Source organism: Carassius auratus, unplaced genomic scaffold (genome assembly GCF_003368295.1).
Source record: "Carassius auratus strain Wakin unplaced genomic scaffold, ASM336829v1 scaf_tig00217087, whole genome shotgun sequence".
NCBI lineage: Eukaryota > Metazoa > Chordata > Actinopteri > Cypriniformes > Cyprinidae > Carassius > Carassius auratus.
Window position 1 is genome coordinate 1 of NW_020528889.1, and position 20,627 is coordinate 20,627.

The 20,627-nt window shown below is 36.3% G+C and overlaps 1 non-coding gene and 1 pseudogene across 1 annotated transcript; both read left to right on the forward strand.

Moving 5' to 3' along the window:
- Positions 1 to 102: 102 nt before the first annotated feature.
- LOC113099928 (U6 spliceosomal RNA) lies at positions 103 to 206 on the forward strand. Its single transcript, XR_003289539.1, has one exon. It is a non-coding gene; the product is annotated as a U6 spliceosomal RNA (small nuclear RNA).
- Positions 207 to 5,305: 5,099 nt separating this feature from the next.
- LOC113099927 (protein quaking-B-like) lies at positions 5,306 to 20,069 on the forward strand (annotated as a pseudogene).
- Positions 20,070 to 20,627: the final 558 nt, after the last annotated feature.

Here is a 20,627-nt window from a genome sequence, read left to right on the forward strand (position 1 = left end):
TAACTTATTACACAAAGGGCAACGCTGTTTAGCTTTGTTAAATAGATGTTAGGGCTGTGCAAAAAAATTTAATGCGATTTTCATGCGCATCTCGTCAGTAAAAAACGCTCCTGTGATTATACTAAATTTGGATTGATACAGAGAAGATTAGCATGGCCCCTGCGAAAAAGGATGACACGCAAATCCGTGAAGCGCTCCATCTTTTGTTTGATTGCAATATCTGTGCCCCTCTACTCTTTCTTCTGCACAATCTGACTTTGCTGCAGCCTGGAATTGAACTACTGGTTTCGTCTGGTCAGAGGAGAACTGGCCCACCAACTGAGCCTGGTTTCTCCCAAGGTTTTTTTCTCCATTTTGTCACCGATGGAGTTTCGGTTCCTTGCCGCTGTCGCCTCTGGCTTGCTTAGTTGGGGTCACTTCATCTACAGCGATATCATTGACTTGATTGCAAATAAAAACAGACACTATTTAAAATGAACAGAGGTGACATTACTGAATTCAATGATGAACTGCCTTTAACTATCATTTTGCATTATTGAGACACTGTTTTCCAAGTGAATGTTGTTCAGTGCTTTGACGCAATGTATTTTGTTTAAATCACTATATAAATAAAGGTGCTTGATTGATTGATTATAAGTACATCTCCAGCACATGCGTTCAGATCAGAATTGCCAGGTTTTCAAAACAAATCCTGCTCACTTGCTTCTCAAAACTAGCCCAATCGCGTTTCCAGGAGGGCCGCGTGCGCTAAGCTGGTGTCGAATCACAACACAGGAACCGCTGGCACAATCAGAACTCGTTACGTATTTCTGAAGGAGGGACTTTATAGAACAAGGAAGACATCAGCTCGTTTTTATGACAGTGAAAACAGCGGTATTCAGATAAGTAAATTGTGTGAAAAATACTGTTTTTACACGTGAAACATGAACACGTTATATTGCACAACACAATCAAAGCTTCAAAAAAGCTAAAAAAACAGGACCTTTAAGAATATCTGTTGAAACGTCTTGCCGCATATGAATTGCAGTGATGCAGAAACAGTTTTGATAATATGAAAAGTCTTTAAGAGAAAACATGAAACATTTGACTCGAATACACATTTCAGAGAGTCTGACACAGTCGCTGTACTTCTGAAATGAGACGCCTGGTCTAAATAAGGATAAAAAGATAAAAATTCAGTGTTATTTATGTGGGCAGCAGCTCACAGAATTCTTGTCACATACTGTGTAAATTTACACATTCATTTTTGCCAATCACTTTCTTGCCAATGTGACTTAAACACAGTTACCTTAGGAACTTACAGTTTTCTTTAACTGCACATTTTAAAATAATTACATAAATGATTTTAATACACTACCATTCCAAAATTATATATCAGTAAGTTATCTAAAATATCTAAAACATAATAAATACAACACAATTAATTCACAGTGATTGATAAATATCTTTACAGCTTGAGCCATGTGACCTTGTACCATATTCTTTTGTTTACATGGACATTTGTGTCAATAGTCTATAATGGAATGTTAGAATGCATAAGCCTAAGCATGAACTGAACAATGACCTTTAACTGACCCAAGCGTCATGCTGAATGTAAAGCTTGTTTGGCTTGTTGACAGAACTGCATGCATGCACAAGGCGAAAGCATATACAGTTGCCTGTTTAACTCCTTCTTGGCTTTGGTATGTATGCATGCCATGATGTGGGAGAGACACTTAGTAGTCTCCAGACACTCATCATAAGAAATATCATAAACAAAGCATGTTCATTCTCTGTTTTCCACTGATATATACACTCAGTGGATTGCAGAGTATTCACAGACTACTAACCAAACTTTGTTACTTACTTCACAAAGACCCAATGGCAAAACGTGCATCATTCTCCATGTCATACACAATGTACATTTGAAGATATACTGTACAGCATTCTTAAAGAGGGTACACACACTGAATGCTTATGTACAATTATATAATTAGATATAGCATACATTTCTCCCAGCATGCAAACATGCAAATATATACAGTTCTTAACAAACAAACAAACAAACAAACAAATAAACAAACAAACGATGAACATACATTGTTTATCACACAACTGGAGGCAAGTAGCTGCCAGCCTGTCTACACATGAAAGCAAAACAGGTGCAGAGGATCCCTGTCTCTAACAACAATGCCATTTGTCTGAAGACTAAAATAATTTTTTCAAATGGTTTTCTTGTCAGCTTACAGTGTTCTTAAAGGGATGGTTCAACCAAAAATTAAAATTTTCAAAAAATTTTCTTAGGCCATCTAAGATTTATATGAGTCTGTTTCTTCAATAAAACTAATTTGGAGAAACATTTAGCTAAAATACATATCCTTTATTCATTATGTTGTTTTCTCTAGTGAAAAAGCCATCTTTGTCTGAATCAGGAGAGAAACAGCTGATCAAACACCATTTAAAGTTATGTATTAAAGTGCAACACCTCAACGATGGATACCTTTCTTACATGCATATTGTTTTTCACTTCAAAAGATGTTAATTGATGGACTGGAGTTGAGTTGTGTAATATTGTGATGTTCGTATCAGCTGTTTTGACTCTAGTTGTGACGGCATCCATTCAGAGAAGAAATCTCACATTTCAGTTGAATTTCAGTTTACATTTTGCTTAGGGGAAATTAGGCTCTCTGTTCAAAAAGGATATGGGGAGGAAAAGCTGTAATGTGCACATCAGCATAATACATCTGTATAACACAAAATTAATAAATAATTAAATAAATAAATGGGTGGGAAAAAATTAAATAAATTTTATTTTTTTTTGCTCCAAGCCTATAATCCATCTTAATGAGGTGTCAATCAAATGACTATTGTGTGTTTTTCCTCTGAGATTTTTACATATTGTTTTGTCAATACATCTCACTGGCTTTGTCTAGTGAACTATTTTCTCTCTCGCTATCAGAAGAAAGTGCACTAATGAAACGGTCTGTTCTCTCACTAGTCTGTTAATTACTTCTCTATTTATTTAGCGGTTGTGCTGTGGTGATGGGAGGCCCTGGGGGTTGTCTGACTCCCATGCTAAATAGCCTGCATTCCAATCCCTTGATGCCCAGGCTAATACCATCGTCACTTTCATCTCCACAGCCCGACAAATGAGCACCCATCTGATTCCCCACAGTGAAAAATAAGGGGAGAAAGGGCCGCACAGCATCCTGGAGGAATATTCTGACCACTGAGATATCAGTTATAGGCTATATAGATGTCTCTGTCAGGAATTACTTGTTCCTGGAGTTTTGTAAATATATAAGTAAATGTTTTAGTCCCAACCCATGTTATCTGTAAAAGATCTTAACGTCCATTAAATTTTTTTTTTTTTTTTTTTTTTTTTTACATGAAGCAACATCCTTTCTCTGTGAAAAAAACAACACTTTATACAATGGAATTTTCTGTCTTGTTTTAAAATAATCTTAATTCTTATTATTATAAATTAAATTTATATATATTCCTACTTTAAGCATAGTCACTAAATTGTGTTAGATTTATGCTTAAAACAAGACAGAAAATACTGTGATATAATTGTACAATTATAATATATATATATATATATATATATATATATATATATATATATATTAATATATTAAATATTTTATATAATATTTATTATATATTCTATATATATATTTTATCTCAAATAAATTAATCTTTACTGAATGTTGTGGATTTTTACTGAATATTTTATTAAGAAAACATGTTTTGCCGTGTGCGCAAATTTTAGCATGCCATGCTGTCCCTCATGCTCACTCACAGAGTACAATTGCAAAGGCAGTATGAACACTAAGGTAAGGAGGCAGAACACAGTATGAATGCAGACAACTTTTTTTCTTTCTGCTGTTTTTGGATCTGTTTTCCCCTTGCACATACCATAGTTGCTTAAAGTGTTACATGGCACAAATCCGATCCTAGGTCAGCATTTCATCATCAAACTGCTCCCTGCAAGAGGGCCTCTCACTCTGGCCTTTAGCTGTTGTGAGAGTAATAGCTAGAGTCGGTGTCCATCTGCATAAGAATGCTGCCCACTTCATAGAGGAAGGAGGAGGGTCGCAAGAATTGATGAAAACTTTTCCTGTTCCCCCAAGCCCTTTCATTCCCCTCTGTCTTGTTTCTCAAGACTTAGCCAAGATGTTTCAAACATTCCTGCCTGTGCATTCGCACCACTTTTAGAAATTAAACTTGGTTAAAAGTTGGTTTTGGACATGTAGCAATGCGTATGAAACAAAGACACCGGCCTAGTCAAACTTGATTATAAGACCAAGATATTCTCATCTGTGACACAGTCCATGTTTAAATATTTAGTAAAGCATTGGAATGCAGAAAAACACCCACTTTCTTTTTCCCCTCAGATGATTGCTTCAGGGTTATTGAGTGTGTATATTTGTTTTAAAATGACTGAAAGTCTCAAAATGTAAATACAGTATGGGTAAAAAAGTGGCTACTAGTTGTCAAAGAAGTTGGCTATATTTCAGTAACTATAAAGATTTTGAATCAAATGTTGGCATATGCTCGTTTATTTAGAGTCTGTACAAATAATATTGACTTTAATACAAGAACAGCTACGTCAATGAGCTTCTCCTCACATTATATGTGCACACGTTTTGTGTGGGAGAGGGTCTGCATCTAGAGAGCAAGAAAAGCTAATTATGCAGATTCCTCCTCCATTGGCGACCTCGCACGATGGCAATGTTGAGCAGTGTAGGGTTGATCATGATCATGTGACAGACAGCTTTGGGAGAGAGCAGCTCTGGACGCAGAAACATCAGGCGCAACTAAAGGAGTTTCCAACCCCGCGAGCGCCTACAAGTGAACATTGCCCCGTTTCCAAAACCGTTATCCAAGTGCTCTGAACGACATCGACAGGTCTGTGGAAAGTTCTGGGGAACAAGCTGTTTTTTTACAGCGTGGATAAAGATAGGTTTGGGGGCGATAAAAACTATTGTCTGTAGAAGAGGAGAGACGCAGAATTCGGCGGGCATGCGGGAGTTTTTGGAGATATTTGACAGCAAACACTCTACAAACAAATAAGAACTTTCGCGCAGAATCGGTGCGTTAATTGCGTCATCAGTTGTCCTTTTTTTAAGGGTGATACAGAGTTCCATCATTGTGTTTTGAAAAGTAGCGACATCGGGGCAGTAGTTTGGAATAAAACGGGAAAACTTATTAAACCCCTCCGTGTGCTTTTTTTTTTTTTTTTTTTTTTTTTTTACAGGGGGCTGTCGCGTTTTTCCGAAGTTTTGCGCATTCTTAGGTTTTTGGTGTAATATTTTTAAAAATGGTTGGAGAAATGGAAACGAAGGAGAAAGCCTAAGCCGACTCCTGATTATCTGATGCAGCTCATGAACGACAAGAAACTGATGAGCAGCCTGCCAAACTTCTGTGGTATTTTCAACCATCTCGAGCGATTGTTAGATGAAGGTGAGAGTAATATATATTTTTTTAAAACAATGAATTAGTTTTATGTTCGTAGGAACTGCGGATGCCTACAGATTTTTCCTAAATATGTCTTGTGTTGTTATTTGGTAAACGTGTGGTAAAGAAGCCTCTTAAGTTTTTTGTAAATAATACATATGTTTTAAATTATTTTTTAATATTTTTTAATTTATTTTTTTGCAACCCAGTAACTTTTCTTGCATACTACATTGTTACGGCCAGTTGGTGGCGACAAGTGGGAGTGAGTATGAGTGAGTCTAGGGGCTGCATGATTAATCGAATGTGATTGTCATGTTCGAATGCGATTGTCATATGCATCTTGTCAGTAAAGCTGGTTCTGTAATCAGTAGTGAATCTCCAGCAGGCATTTTCAGATGGAGCAACATTTACTACACAGAGCCGTAGTTCACTGACAAGCTACACAAAATTGCCTTCATAATGCAGACGATATAATCATGCAATATTGAAATCTAAGAAATCGGTCTGCGATTATGAAAGCAGTTTGCGTAGCCTCTCAGTTAACAATGTCTCTGTGTAGTAATTGTTGCTCCATCTGAAAGTACGTGAAAATGCCACATTTAATAACATGTTTTTACGGCAGACTCGTTTCATAACGTCAGTCTAGTGTTTGAAATAAATCCTTCTGTGAGGTGATGTGGTTTCTTACATAGTATAAGGCACACAACATATTTCATAGTATTTTAAGCAGTGATAAAGGATATGTCGATTAGCACTGCATTATTATATACTTTATTACAATAAAAATTGTAATAAGACGAACTTAGATAAACCATATATTGTTTAAGTCTTGTGTTTATTAGTCACGTTGTATCAGTTAAAGCAATTCAATCTTCTGTTTATTCAGCAAACTCTATAGGGATTTCTTGTTCTTCTGCGGGACGAGTGAACTCTGGCCTTTGAATGGAGATTTACTACTGATCACAGAACTGTGCTTCACTGAAAGATATACATGAAAATCGCAGCTTCTGCCTTATCGTGATTTATCGCCTTTGTGATTTAATTTCGATTAATTGTGCAGCCCTAAGTGAGTCTTTGAATCATTCACTCGCTGGTTTGTTGTAAACATTGAGTCTTTTAGGCCTGTAACAAGGCTTAAGGTTTATGATCCTTTATTAAAATCTGTGTGCTTGCTAATCTAGTTATTTATAAATATGAAGCCAGGAAAGCAATCAAAAGGAATGAAAGATATGAGTCAGTATATGGAAGTAAATTAGAATAATATGTAAAAACAAAACATTGATTCGTTTATGAACAAAAGAACAGAATTTGCTTATCATCTCAGAAGTTTAACAAACGTAACCTTTTATGTGGTATAACGATCATGTTTGCTCCAGGAGTGTGTTCATGGTGTGTGTGTTCACTACTCACTGCTGTGTGTCTGTGTGTGTGTGTGTGTGTGTGCACTTGGATGGCTTAAATGCAGAGCCACAAATTCCAAGTATGGGGACACCCTACTTGGCTACACGTCGCTTTCATTTTCAAGTTTTGATGTTTAACAGGCATAATAAAGATTTTACATGGTATAATGATGGCAGTAGATGACAATGTTTTTAGTTTGCTCAAATGATTCAATTATGTGATCTAGAAACATCTTTTATTTTCAAGCAAACTCATTAAATCTGCACAGATGCATCCAATCACAAAGCATCATTACAGGCCATGGTGCATTTGGATGATACTCAGATTTGGGCAACTTGCTGTAATCGAGACTAGCCTACTTGTTGATTTTGTCAATTTAGTGGTAGGGCCATTTTTAACATCTACTACAGTGGCAAGTCGTCTGTTGTTGGTATTATAAAGCAAGTTTGCTCAGGGTTGATGCACTTTTAACTTATTTGAATGCTGCAGATCGCATGCAATCAGCAGTTTTCCTCTGAGAATGTAGGGGAAGCTGAGGACCTGATAACAGAATCACTTCTCACTTTCTCCATCACATTCTAATCATACAGCCATTTGGCCCTGTCTTATTTCACTCTGTTTATTGCTGTTAATCCAGTGTAATAATATAAAGGTTATCACTGCAGTACTTTTATGAAGAGAAGGGTGATCTGTTAGATTTATATCCACAGTATTTTGCAATCCATATTAGAGTAAATTCAGTCTGTCTGGTTCTTTGATACACTGAATCTCTCTAGATTCATCATACTATAAGTCACCAATAGCTTGTGGCGTATTGAAGTATGTTTCATAAATAACCTCACTAAAGCTTGGGTTTTTCAGTTCCTCTGTTCCAGGCTAATTTAGTCTCGCTTGTTCTCTTTATTCAAGCATATTTGAGTGAGTTCTCTTTACTGGAGCTCTTAAAATGTTGACTGGCCAAAAAAAAAGGGTAGAATTTTTTTTTTTTTTAATCTAGATGTCCTCTCACTATTAGAGAGGCGTTCCGAATTATCCACTGCCTTTTGTATAGCTTTATTATCTCATATATTTTCCTTGTATGAGGATCCCAGTTCTGTCAGGTTATTGTAAAGAGGTTACTATATAATAAGCTTGGTATTTTGCTTGAGCACTAGTAGGATAGCAGAGAACTCGTTGTTTGCGTCAGCAGTTTCAAATGTGTTCAATTTGGAATGTGTTTTTTTTTTTTTTACAAGCCAGTGCTACAGTTCCTAGTTGTTTTCTTTGCATTTTTAAAGTTGACTGTTTATAGCACTTGCTTTTAGTTTGTAGTGTTCAAAAATATTCCAATCTATTGCACATAATATTTAAAAAGTCATATTTGATATTCTGCATTGTGGTGTGGCTATTGGTTTCTGGATTTGTAAACCTCCAGCATGTTTTCAGTTCTGCTCTTTTTCTTCACACTTATTTTGTGTTCGCTCTGAGGAACAGATATTCTGTTGGTATGCAGCTTATTGAATTATTTGAGTAATTAAGCCATCATTGAGGAAAAATGTCCGGGAGAGGATCCAGAAGCATTGTTGAACCTCTCTTTTAAAACACTGGCTTTTCCTTATCTAATTTAGATATAAAACGTGACTACAGAGCCCCGGGGGACCGGGACGTACTAGTGAAATTGTTGCTCTTTTTGTTCTCTCTTTTGTTCTCTTACTAAAACCATTCTCTTGCCTTTTATTATTGCGTGGGATAAACAATACTGGGCTTGTGTTAACAACATTGCACAACTGTTATTGTTGGAGGCACTTTCAATAAATACGGTACAAAGTTTTCCAGTTTTTCAATAAATGGTCTTCGAAGGAAAGTGCTTAACCTTTAGAAAATCATCAACCTTAGAAGGTCAAATACTATGTTTTCCATCCTATTAATTTCATAAGGTTTCTTTCTTTTTTTCTCCAATGTCTCTAAATGCGGTTTAATACCCATGATCGAAATTAAATAGGCGAAATGTATAAAATAAACTAAAATGTTCCCGTAAATTAAAGAAAAATATTTGTTAGGTTGTAATTCCTATCAATACATGTTAAATAATCATTGAAATTAAATAGACATACTGTATAATATAACTATAGGGTACCAATAAATTAAAGAACAAAATTAGTTTTTATTGTATTTTTGCATAACACTTCGGTTAAAGTTTGCATTTATGGATATTCTTATTGTGTTTACATCTTCCAAGTCTTAAATCAGTAATTTGGTAGATTTCAAAATGTCCAAATAGCATCATGTATTTCCTAAAGGGATGAAATTGCTCCAGATAAATGTGTTAGGAAAGTTTGAATTCTCACTGGTGTCTTGACCTCTGATTGTCCTCACATTATGGTCTTCTTGGTTAAAGTGTAAAGCATGGTCCTCTGGTCACCCCTTCCAAAGATAGACCGGCTCATGAGCAAATGAAGGGACACCACTCTGACCTATATGCATCATATGACCGTGACAAGGGCACACACACAGTGGACTGGAGCAAAGATCACATGATTCCTCATGAATCTGTGACCATGTCATGACTGTTAGAGCTGCTGAATGCTCCACAGATGGAGATCAATTGTTTGTTTGTATGTGAGAGTATCAGGTATGAGTGTGTACTCCAGAAAATGGGTATAATTGTGTCCATGTATCTATTATTTAACATAATTGTTCATATACGTGCTGTCCTGAAATGTCTTTCAGTATAAGTGAGTCTAAACGAGTGTAGTTATATGACCTTTTCATCTCAGAATACATGTGACATCAATGGTCTTTGTCTTTGACTGCATTAAGCTATTATTACTTCCTTAGTCAGATCTCGTGACACGGACAGAGCAAGAAAGGCCCAAGGGATCAGGGTATGGGGCGAGGGCACGCTGACTAGACAGCTTCCCTCCAATTCCTGCAAAGAGCAGTCTGGACAAATGTCACAAAATTAATATGCACTAAATGAACACAGGTGAATGAAACCGGCTATGAACCCTATGGAAAGCTCCACTGGGGAGTCATACTCCATCAGGGGGCTGCTCATTTGAATTTTTTATCAAATCCTGAAAAAATGCATTATGGTTTCCACAAAAATATAAGCAATGTTTGCACCGTAGTAAGTATCTTAAAGCAGTTAATTGAGCTGCTAAATTGCAATATTTTATAATATTACTGTTTTTACTTGATTTATGATTAGTTGGATGCAGCTTTGGTGAGCATAAGCAATTTAAAAAATGCTAAGGACCTCAAACCTTTGAATGGTAGTTTATATTTTATTATATATTCTCAATTAAAATTTTGTCATTACAAAATGAACACATTTAAATCTGTGCTATGACATGATAAAAATATATCTAAAAATGTGAGACATGATATTTAGTCAGAAATAATGTATGACAGGACATGATTTCATTCTTCAGGAATTCATTGGATCCTGAAAAGTCGGTTCAGTCGGTTTAAAATTGGGATTGCTTAGTGATGTCCAGCGAAAAGGGAAGTCATTTTGGAGGTCAGCACAAGCTTTTTCATTTTGAATTAAAGATTGCAAAAGCAAATGTTTTTCTATGGAGTAACATTCATAATTAGCCTCAACTGATTCTGTTCCCTGCAGGGATTCAACACATCTGGCTTTCAATCTCAAACAATAAAAGATTGTTTTAATGATGTTTAGATCTGACCAGAGCCGATTCCCTGAATTCAGTTTTTCGCAGGGGCCTTTCTGAATGAAGCTGCTTTGTTTGGCAGTGGAAGACAGATGTGCCTGGAGCTATGAAGTGACAGTGTCTTGTGTGTTTGTGGAGGTGTTTTTTTTTTAACAGTTGTCTCTGTGTGTCTGTTTTTCTTTGTCACCCTTCGGCCATTTTCTTTGATAAGATAAATGTTGATTATTGAGCGTGTCTGTGATCTCATCAGTCTCCTGCTCTTCCCAGACTGCTTTGCTTGCATCTGTAAATACTCAATACTTATCTCACCCTTAACTGCCAGTTTGCCCTGCTATAGTCTTCTTGCCACCAACAGACAATCTCTCTCAGCCTAAACGCAATCAGTGATCATCTAATCACAACAGTGCTGCTGACCATCACAAACACATGATGATGATGATTTCACAATCAGAGTGATAAGCACAAGCAGCACATTTAAAATGTTCTGATTGCCAGGAGAATCAGTATAACCTTACAGGGGTAGCTCATCCAAAAATGATTTCCTTGCCCTCAAGTTGTTCCAAATCCTGCTGTCCTTGTGCTCAAAAGTCTATATTTTAGATTTTGAAGCCATATTGGTCATTTGTATGAACAGATCAAATGTTAGGCTATATTCTCTGAAGTTTCTGCCCTCCGCTGTTCCTTTTATCAAGCATATCGGCTCTTGCGCCACATCACATGACCAAACATCATTGATATTGTAGTTACCATTCTGTTTATTTTAAGAATTATGGCAAAAGGCATGATTTTCTGTAAAAAAAAATTACTTCAATTTGAGTCTGTTCATCATAGCTGTTGGATTGCTTCAGTATAATTGTAATATAGCTCATTAATCATGCAGACTAATTTTATACTGCATGTTTTTGATTATTTTAAGACATAAACTTCGGTTCAAACCCTTTGTGTCAGGAATGAATAATTGTACTCCTCAAAGATGCATTAAATTGATCAAAAGTGACAGTAAAGATACAGCGTTTCTTATATTTTTTTGTTTTAAAAAAATAAACATTTTTAAAATGTACTGATCAAGTTTTTTTTTTTTAAGTACTGTATAAGGGAAGAGCTGCTTAATGATTAAAAAGTAAGAGATATCATAAGTCATTTGTTATTGGTTAAAATGACTGTAGTTGTAGTTGAAGTAGATCTGCTTTCACCACAAGTATTTGGTCTGCAGTTGAAAACAACAGCCAGTTTGAAGATATACTGTCAGAGCGAAGGGAACTGTTGTTCTTGCATGTTCACATTTGTGTTTACACTGTCACTAAAAGCCTGACAATTGCAGTAACTGTGGTGTCTGCTCTGTGTGAAAACGAAGGAGTTGTCGGACAGTTTCCTGGCAGTCGACGAATATCCAGATGGTTTCACTGTATGCAGTCTACTCTTTCATCCCTCTTGCAACCTTTTCTATGTTTTTCTTTTTCAACCTCTCTTTATCGCATTTCCTCTGTTCATCTCAGCGTCTCTCATCTCTCCCACACTGCCACAGATGGTCAACTTCACTAAAATAATCTGTTTCTATTCCAAAGTCTTAAAACTCTCCACTGCATGACGTACACTTTACTATGGAGTGGTACACACAAATATATATATATATATATATATATATATATATATATATATATATATATATATATATATAGATAGATAGATAGATAGATAGATATAGATATATATATATATATATAGAGAGAGAGAGATTTATATATATTTATTTATTTATCTATCTATCTATCTATCTATATATATATATATATGTGTGTGTGTGTGTGTGCGTGTGTGTGTGTGTGTGTGTGTGTGTGGGCATGAGTAAATTTTAAAATACATTAAATGTTTTTTACCTATAATATATATAATAGTTTTTGTATTTGTATTTGTATTTATGTATAGTCTCCACTTCTGTCGTTTATATGAATTTGTGTGTGTATCTTATGTAATGGCACATACAGTACTGTGAAGCCACTTTGTCTTTATCCAGCTCTCACAGGCAACAACACTTTTGATAGCTAAACGACCAAGGAGTGTGTCTCACACTAAATCACACTTGTTTTTCTGCCAGCACATATCTCTGATTTCCAATTCTGTCTTTTAAACCATTTCAAGTTTCAAAAAGTCTAAAAACTGTATCCAAATTAGCTCGTTTGAAGTTATTATATAGACATTATACACTACCCATGGCTGACACTAAAACTGTGAAAAATAACAAAGGTGTTCGAAGTAATTAAAGCCAGACACATGACAGTGTATTATTAGTAAATAACAGCAACTGAATAGGTTATCTGTAACGTTGTGTGTTTAAAGTGCAGGAGAGCTGCCTGCTAGCATTATGGAGGTGATATTTATATCTCAGTGATGTAGCCATTGCTCACCTGCTGCCATACCAGACGTACTGTATCATACTGTAGTATTGGACAGCTAGACTCGGATGACAGTAAACAAACACAAACAGTAATCAGAGTCATCTTGTGCTCTCTCTATCACACACACGTGTAAATGACGGTCTACAGCAGCAGTAGGAAGGACTATCACACTGTCTGGTTATGGAGTGTTGACCAGTCACCTGTAATGTTTGTTTTTAGTGCACTTGAAGATTGTGCTAATAACAGCTATACTGGGGGTGGAAAATTATGGCTTATGTCACCTCAGCTGTTATTCAGGGAAAACATATATGGTTAAAACAGAAAGTAGTATTCATTTTACAGTTCATTTTTAATTTTCAAACTATTTATGTATTTGTTCTGTAATGGTTTTCACTAAGGATTCATCATTTCAAACAAATTTTCACTGTTTCCAAGCAGTTCCAAAATCGTTGATTGAAGTGTTTTTACATGGATTTTTACTAAACGAACGCAAGGAAGCTTGACTTAATATCAGTATTATTCATTTTAATTTGCAACAAATATGCAAATGAATAATTTGTATCAATATAATAGTAATTATGTGAATAGCACACAGACAAAAATGTTGATATGCAATGACACTGTCTTAAAGGAATGATTCACACAAAAATCACCATTTATTCACCCTCATTAACTCTTGTATTATTCCAACACAGTTTTTGCCATGAAGATAGGCTTAGATGCTGACATTGCAATAAAAATAAATAACTACTGCTACTATTCACACTCATGAGAACAAATGAGGTTTGTTCTTGTTCATCAAACAGGCATGGTGTTAACCATATTTGGTAAGATATAAAAAAAAAAATGTTCTGAAGATGAATGGAAGGGTAAGTAAATGTTGGCAGAATTTATATTTTGGGGTGAACTATCCTTTTTTTAACTTAACAGAAGAATAAAAACCATGAAACTTGTGATCTTCACGGTTTTGCTTGTTTAATATTCCCAGCAGAATCATTGTGAATATTATATATTTCGCCCAGCCCTTGTGACTCATGGGATAGGTCATGCTTAGGCCAAAGTTTTGGACTGTTGGAATGTTAAGCCATAGAGTCACACAAAACCCAGTATAAACTTCTGACTGACTGTTTAATCTCCTTTCAGCACTCAATGTAAAGTGAACAATTATACCATTTTCATGTATAAGAGCCAGAATGTGTAAATTAATCAGCTTTGAGCCATTTGAGCTGATGTTTGGATTTGTACTTCATCGTGGGACCTTGCATGGCTGATTTTACTCGGATGGTTCATTTGATCCAACTTTATTCAGAATGATAGCATATGGGCAGATAAAACCAATCCTAATGTAACCAGTTGGGATTCATTTAAAGCATTGTAAATAATAAAACACTTTTAGGAATAGGACACATGGTTAGATGGATTCGTGCCAAGAGCATGCATTGCATGTAATTGAGTGTAAATGCACTTACATACTTGTGTTCACTAATTTAAGGCATATGAGAGACAATGGAAACAATCATGTGGTGTTCTGAGTGATTCAATATGAGTGGTGTTATCAGTGAAGTTCAGAAGACCTGCTGAGTTATTGCTTATGAGATCTTGTTGAGGTTCTCTGCTGTGCTCTGGGAGGATCCTAAGGGAGCCTGGCAGGCTAAGGCTAGCTCAGCTAAGGGTTATATTTAGGTCATTTTAATCTGCAGGCCTGTGCCATGCTTTGATGTTGTCATTTTGAACCATATTGTACATCAGTGTAAATCCATTCTAATATACTGCCGCTTCTTACCAATATCCTCTAAAGAGCTTTTGTTAAATAGTAATTATTGCTTCAGTCTTTTAAGCTGGTCTCTTTGGAATTCCTCTGTTTGGACCGGCGAGCATTCAAAAGGCTGGTGTCTGATTCGCTCTTTGTGAATGCACATCATGGCGTGCTAGTTCCTCCATGGCTGGCCGGGCTTTCATGCCCTTTAGGAGTTATTTTTGAATTAAATAGTTGTATGAATTCATCAATACTTCAGCCAGCCATTTATAACAGAAAGCACTATTTCTTTTTGTTCTCAAAGATAAATGAAGCAACTTTTATGGGGGAAAAAAATCCATGTGGAGATCTGTTTTTGAAAAGTAAAAAAATTGTCATGATACAAGTTTTCCAATATCAGATGTTAAACCCAATAGTTCACGCAAACATAAAAATTCTGTCATCATTTACTCACCCTTGTGCCATTTCAAACCTGCAGTCATATTTTGAAGGATGTGTGCAACCAAACAGTTTATGGACTAAAACACAAGAGATATTTTTCAAAATATCTTCTTTTGTGATCCATAAATGAAAGTAAGCCATACAGGTTTGGAATGACAATAGGGTGAGTAAATAGTGGCAAAATGTTAATATTTAGATAATCTATCCCTTAAAGCCTGTTTGTCTTATAATCTCATGCCAAGGCTTAATTCAGAGTGGCTTAATATAATTGAGTTCTAAATGTGTCTGTTTGACAGAAATTGGACGGGTACGGAAGGACATGTACAATGACACTATGAACGGCAGCACAGATAAAAGGACTTCCGAGCTCCCCGATGCTGCGGGGCCCATTGCTCAACTCCAAGAGAAACTGTATGTGCCCGTCAAAGAATACCCAGATGTAAGTATTAACTCAACGCTTTTTAAAATAGTAAATTCACATGAGTTTACTGCTTTGTTGGTCAGTTATTAAGATTATTGTGTAGACTTCAATCAAGTGTTCCGAAATGTATTCAGATGTATTTATGAGGTAGTAGCTAGCTGCACAGTCAGAAAAAGTGTGAAAATTAGATTGTTACTGAGACTGTTTCTCAAAAAGTATACCTTTTGTATGACAGATTACTTTAAAGAGTGCATATTAGTATCTTAAAGGAACACTCCGACTTTTTGGGACTTTAGCTTATTCACAGTATCCCCAAGAGTTAGATAAGTCCATACATACCTTTTTCATTTCTGTGCGTTCTATAAGTGTTATTTGACGCACCCACCGCTAGCCTAGCTTAGCACAAAGACTGGATGTAAATGGATACTGTTAGCATAGTAATCCCAATAAGTGACAAAATAATGCAAACATTTTACTATTTATGTGTTGTGATCTGTGTAGTCACAGCGTGTACAAATAACAAGGCTATATGAGACAGAGACCATTTTTAATCGTATAAATACTGGGAACTATATTCTCACTAGGCGTAGGAGCACAGCTAACGTTACTTGGGCGGAGTGGCTACTTGTGCGGAGTGATTAGGCGAGACGCGAGACGCCTTGTTGATGGTTCCGTAAACAAAACAAACGTGACTAACTAGCTAGACGTGACTCGTGATCATGGCTGACTTTGAGGAATTGTCAGACTCAGAGGAATTTTACTGTGTATCAAACCAAGATCCAGAACCATATAGTTTTGAGCCAGAATACACAGACGATGAGTAACAAACTTTGGAAGCTGTAAGACAAGATGTAGAAGGGAGAATCAGAACGAACACAGACTGGTGCTGTAAATGTGGAACATGCCAACCTATGCCGACAGAACCGAGTGCCTTTGTTGTAATGAATGGGACCGGGTATTGCCATCAATGTCAAGGCTTGATGACAATCAAAATATTTGCGTCACTACCACGGAAGATTTCTCTGCCCTAATATACCCGGCAGTTGTCACTTTTTTTCCCCATTGTGACAAGATCAACTGGAAGAAACGCCCCATGCCGAGTGAACCTAATGGTCAGCTGTCCACCAAGTAAGTGATTTTGTTATAATGATCACGAGCAGTGTGTTCATGACAACACAATAATAACAATAAAGGGGAAACACGGAGCCCATATTCACGTAATAGTGTCACTACTAAGGTTATATTACATTAGCATGGCACTGTTACAGTATGGCTAATGTTAGTCATCTCAAAACATAACGGTACACTTACCGCAGCAACAGGTGATCCAATTTGTCCTGTCTTTATTATCGATGGGATGCTGTATCCTTTAGCACACGTTTCATGGTCCGTGTGGCAACTTGCATTTTTCCATAGTCGTCCACAGTAAAATGTTCAGAGCAAGCGAAATACTTCGTGAAGGTGTTTACAGGTGTGTTTGGATCTATTTCCAGAGCAAGTAACCATCGATTCATCAGGTCTGCGTTTTGGGTTGGAATTCTATGAAACATCATAGAATATCCATCAGTGCAGGCATGTTTCTGTGGGTAAAGCAGATGATTTATTGATAAGAACAAGTTCAGTCATGTGCGCACACAACATCAAGGTCAATAAAGCTGCTTTACAGCAGATTAGTATCTCAAAAATGGCAATTTCAGCACATTAATCCTTATCTTATTTGCATCCATCAATCATCAGGCTTGTTTTGAGAGTGACTTTGCTTCCCTGTAATAGAAGCAGAATTCTGATAATCCTGCAGGAAGCTGTCAGGGATACCACCGTCCCACAATGAGTGCCAAGTGTGGGTGAGAGACATGCAGGTCACTGGCCTTTTGGAGAGAACAATCTAGAGCATTATCCCTTCTTTCATAGTCTTTGTGAAAACAAATGATGATTAGTTTTCCATTGTTCATGCTCTCACTGTCTTTATGTAAAGACCGTTCAGAGTGATTTGGAGGCCACCGCCTCAGTCTGTCAGCCTCTTCCCACTCTTTTCACTCAGCTGTCGACTTGTAATGAGGTTTTTCCAGTGCTTTATTGTTGTTCATTGAGAGCCACACACTTAAGATGCAGTTCTTGAACTTGTTAAAAAGCACAAGGAGAAAAAACATTGTATTTACTTCATTTTGTTAGCATTCTATGACTTTCTTTGGTTTTTAAAGGGGAAAAATTTTTTTCTCACTGTCATGTTGACTTAGATATATATGAATTTTTAAAAAATATGAATTGTTCTTCTGTAAAACCAAAGTCATATACAGCTCTGATGGCTTGAGGATGAACTATCTCTTTAAAGTTTAATATACACTAACATTCAAGGGTTTGCCCTCAGGAGGATTTTTTAAAAAGAAATTCATACTTTTATTTAGTATAGATGCAATAAAGTGTTTAAAGAGGTGACAGTCATGGCATTACAAAATATTTGAATTTCAAATAAATTCATCAAAGCATCCTGAAAAAAAAAATGTATCACGGTTTTCACAAATATATTGAGAAGCAAAGCTGTTATCAACATTGAAAGTAATAAGAAATGTTTTTTTGTGCTCCAAATCGGCATATTAGAATGATTTCTGATCTGAATATACATGTGACAGTATCAGTATGTTTTAAAATATATAAAGATAGAAAATAGTTAATTAATATTTTTATATATTACCATTTAACACTTTATTTGTATTCAGTTTTTTTCCCCAAGGTCCACTTATAATCTTATAATGTATTTTTGTGCAAATTATTTGTCTATTTTTCTGTTCTCCCTTTAAGAAGCATCCCATTCTATTTCTTTTGAAATGTCTGCTTGCAGACAAGGTTCTGATCAGATCAGATTTTTGTGATTCTGTTTGTGATTCACAGAAAATTACTGACTTTGCAGCTTTAATCAACATCACCTGGTAATCAGTGGGAATTTGGTTTGGAAATGATATACTATCAGTCCCTTCAGTTGTCTGTGCAGTTACGTAGTCCAGCAGTGATCTCACTGTGACACAGCTTACCAATCAGAATGACAGGAAGGTTGCCAGAAACATCTAGACTGACAAAAACAAAGTTCATCAAGTCAACTGTTGCACTAACATTGCCTACAAACACTAAACTCCAATAACACAAGGATACAGACAGACATACGCTCAGTGTCATCAACAGTACACAGTAGTCTGATGAGCTCATTTCTAAATATACATCACTGAGGGCCAATGACCCCCAGCAGCTGTGAATGGCCTGAGAAGACATGAGCTTTAAAAGGAAGAGAATGCATTGTGACCCTGAGAGAGATTCAGCTGCCTGGCTTATCACTCAACCTTTGTGACAGATAAGGTTGAATGCTGAAAGAGTAGCGCAACCACTGGCCACAAATGCCAAAAAGCACAATGTCTCGGCCTTTTAAATGTGGCAACACAGTAAATCACTTCATGGGTCGAGTCACAGCTTAACCGATCATTCAGTTTGCTTGACTGCTGGTTTCCATATACAGATGTCACAAAACATCATTTGTAATGTCTAAAGTATTTGATTGAGAGTAGAAACTGGTGAAATGGATGGTAGAGTAAACAAATTAACCATTCATACATCACTTTTGTCCACATTTGAATTGAAAGGATGTTGGAAAATAGTATCCAGTAAATGGTTGTTTTATATGACTTTTAATGCTTAAATCCTGAAAATTGGAACAAGAATTTGTGTTGGAATAAAAGCAGTCTAGCACTGTACCATTGGTTGTTAAATACGGTTGGTATTTGTGTTTTAGATGACTCCTTGACCCCTTTGTTAGGTTAAATATGTTCCATGTGACTTGTGTCATGACAGGAACAGGGTGGAGTACAGTTAAGGCTTCCCCGTGGCAATTGGTACATTCCAAAATCACATTTGGTCTCTTGATGTTCCCCTTTCAATAAAAGGGGATTTGACATTCCAAACATTCTGCCAGGGTCCCTTTGATTGCATTATAAAATTAAGTTACCATGCTGCAGTTATCATCATGCTCTGCCAAAGCTTCCATATGGGAGAACCATTAGCTGAGGGGATGATGCTCTGTGTTTTTAACCTTGAAGATGTGATTATGGCTGTCTCCACTTCTCTATGCTGGTCTTTTTCAATTTAATCGAACAATTGTTACAAATCTCAGAACTATGCACATATAAAATGAATGTGTGAGCACATTGATAGGAACACAACAGTCCGTCACATCGAGAGGGGAACGCAAATGATTTCAGATCCATATTAGATTTTCAGCACTGGGATGCTGATACCAGATGTGTGAAATGCAGATGTTTTTTTTTTTTACTGAAAGAACTTTCTTGTTTTCTCTACCTTTTGATGTTTCTTCACAGTTCAATTTTGTGGGAAGAATCCTGGGGCCCCGGGGCCTGACAGCCAAGCAACTGGAGGCAGAGACCGGTTGCAAGATCATGGTGCGAGGCAAAGGCTCCATGAGAGACAAGAAGAAGGTAATTTTTTTTTTGCATACTTTACTGTGTATTTTCCTTTTATTTTCTTCCTTCATTATCTACATTTCTACTTTTTAATATTTTGTTTCTCTTTCTGTTTAGTTTCTTTTTCTTTTCTTTTACTCTTTCATTCTTTTACTTTAGTTTCCTTTGCTTTTTAAAAATGTATTTTCTCCTTGTCTTTCTTTCTTTCTTTTCTTCCATAGATTGAAGGGCTTGTAGACGTGTTTTTACTACATGTATTTTTTAGCGAGGAAGTCCATATACTATATGCACCAAAACATAACTAATAGATGTCAAATGGAAAGAGAGTCAAGAGGCAAAATGCAGGTGGTTCCATTTTAAGGGAAATCCTGACTGAGTCTGCGTTGCCTTCCCGGCTGTAGAACTGAGGCAGATGATTTTTCTGCCTGAGACAGAGGAAAAATGACTCAAATTAAAATGAAAATGGGTGCTGTTAGAGAAAGGAGAATGCTCTGTTTCTCAAGCTCAGTGAATAAGGTTTCAGTTCCTTGTCTCATCCTTCACCATTTAGTCTGAGTTTTCAGATTAGAGTTCAATTTGGGCTTGTTGCAAATATCCAGTACTTTAAACCAACAAAAACAAAAACAAAGCAAATAATGCTACTGAAAACTG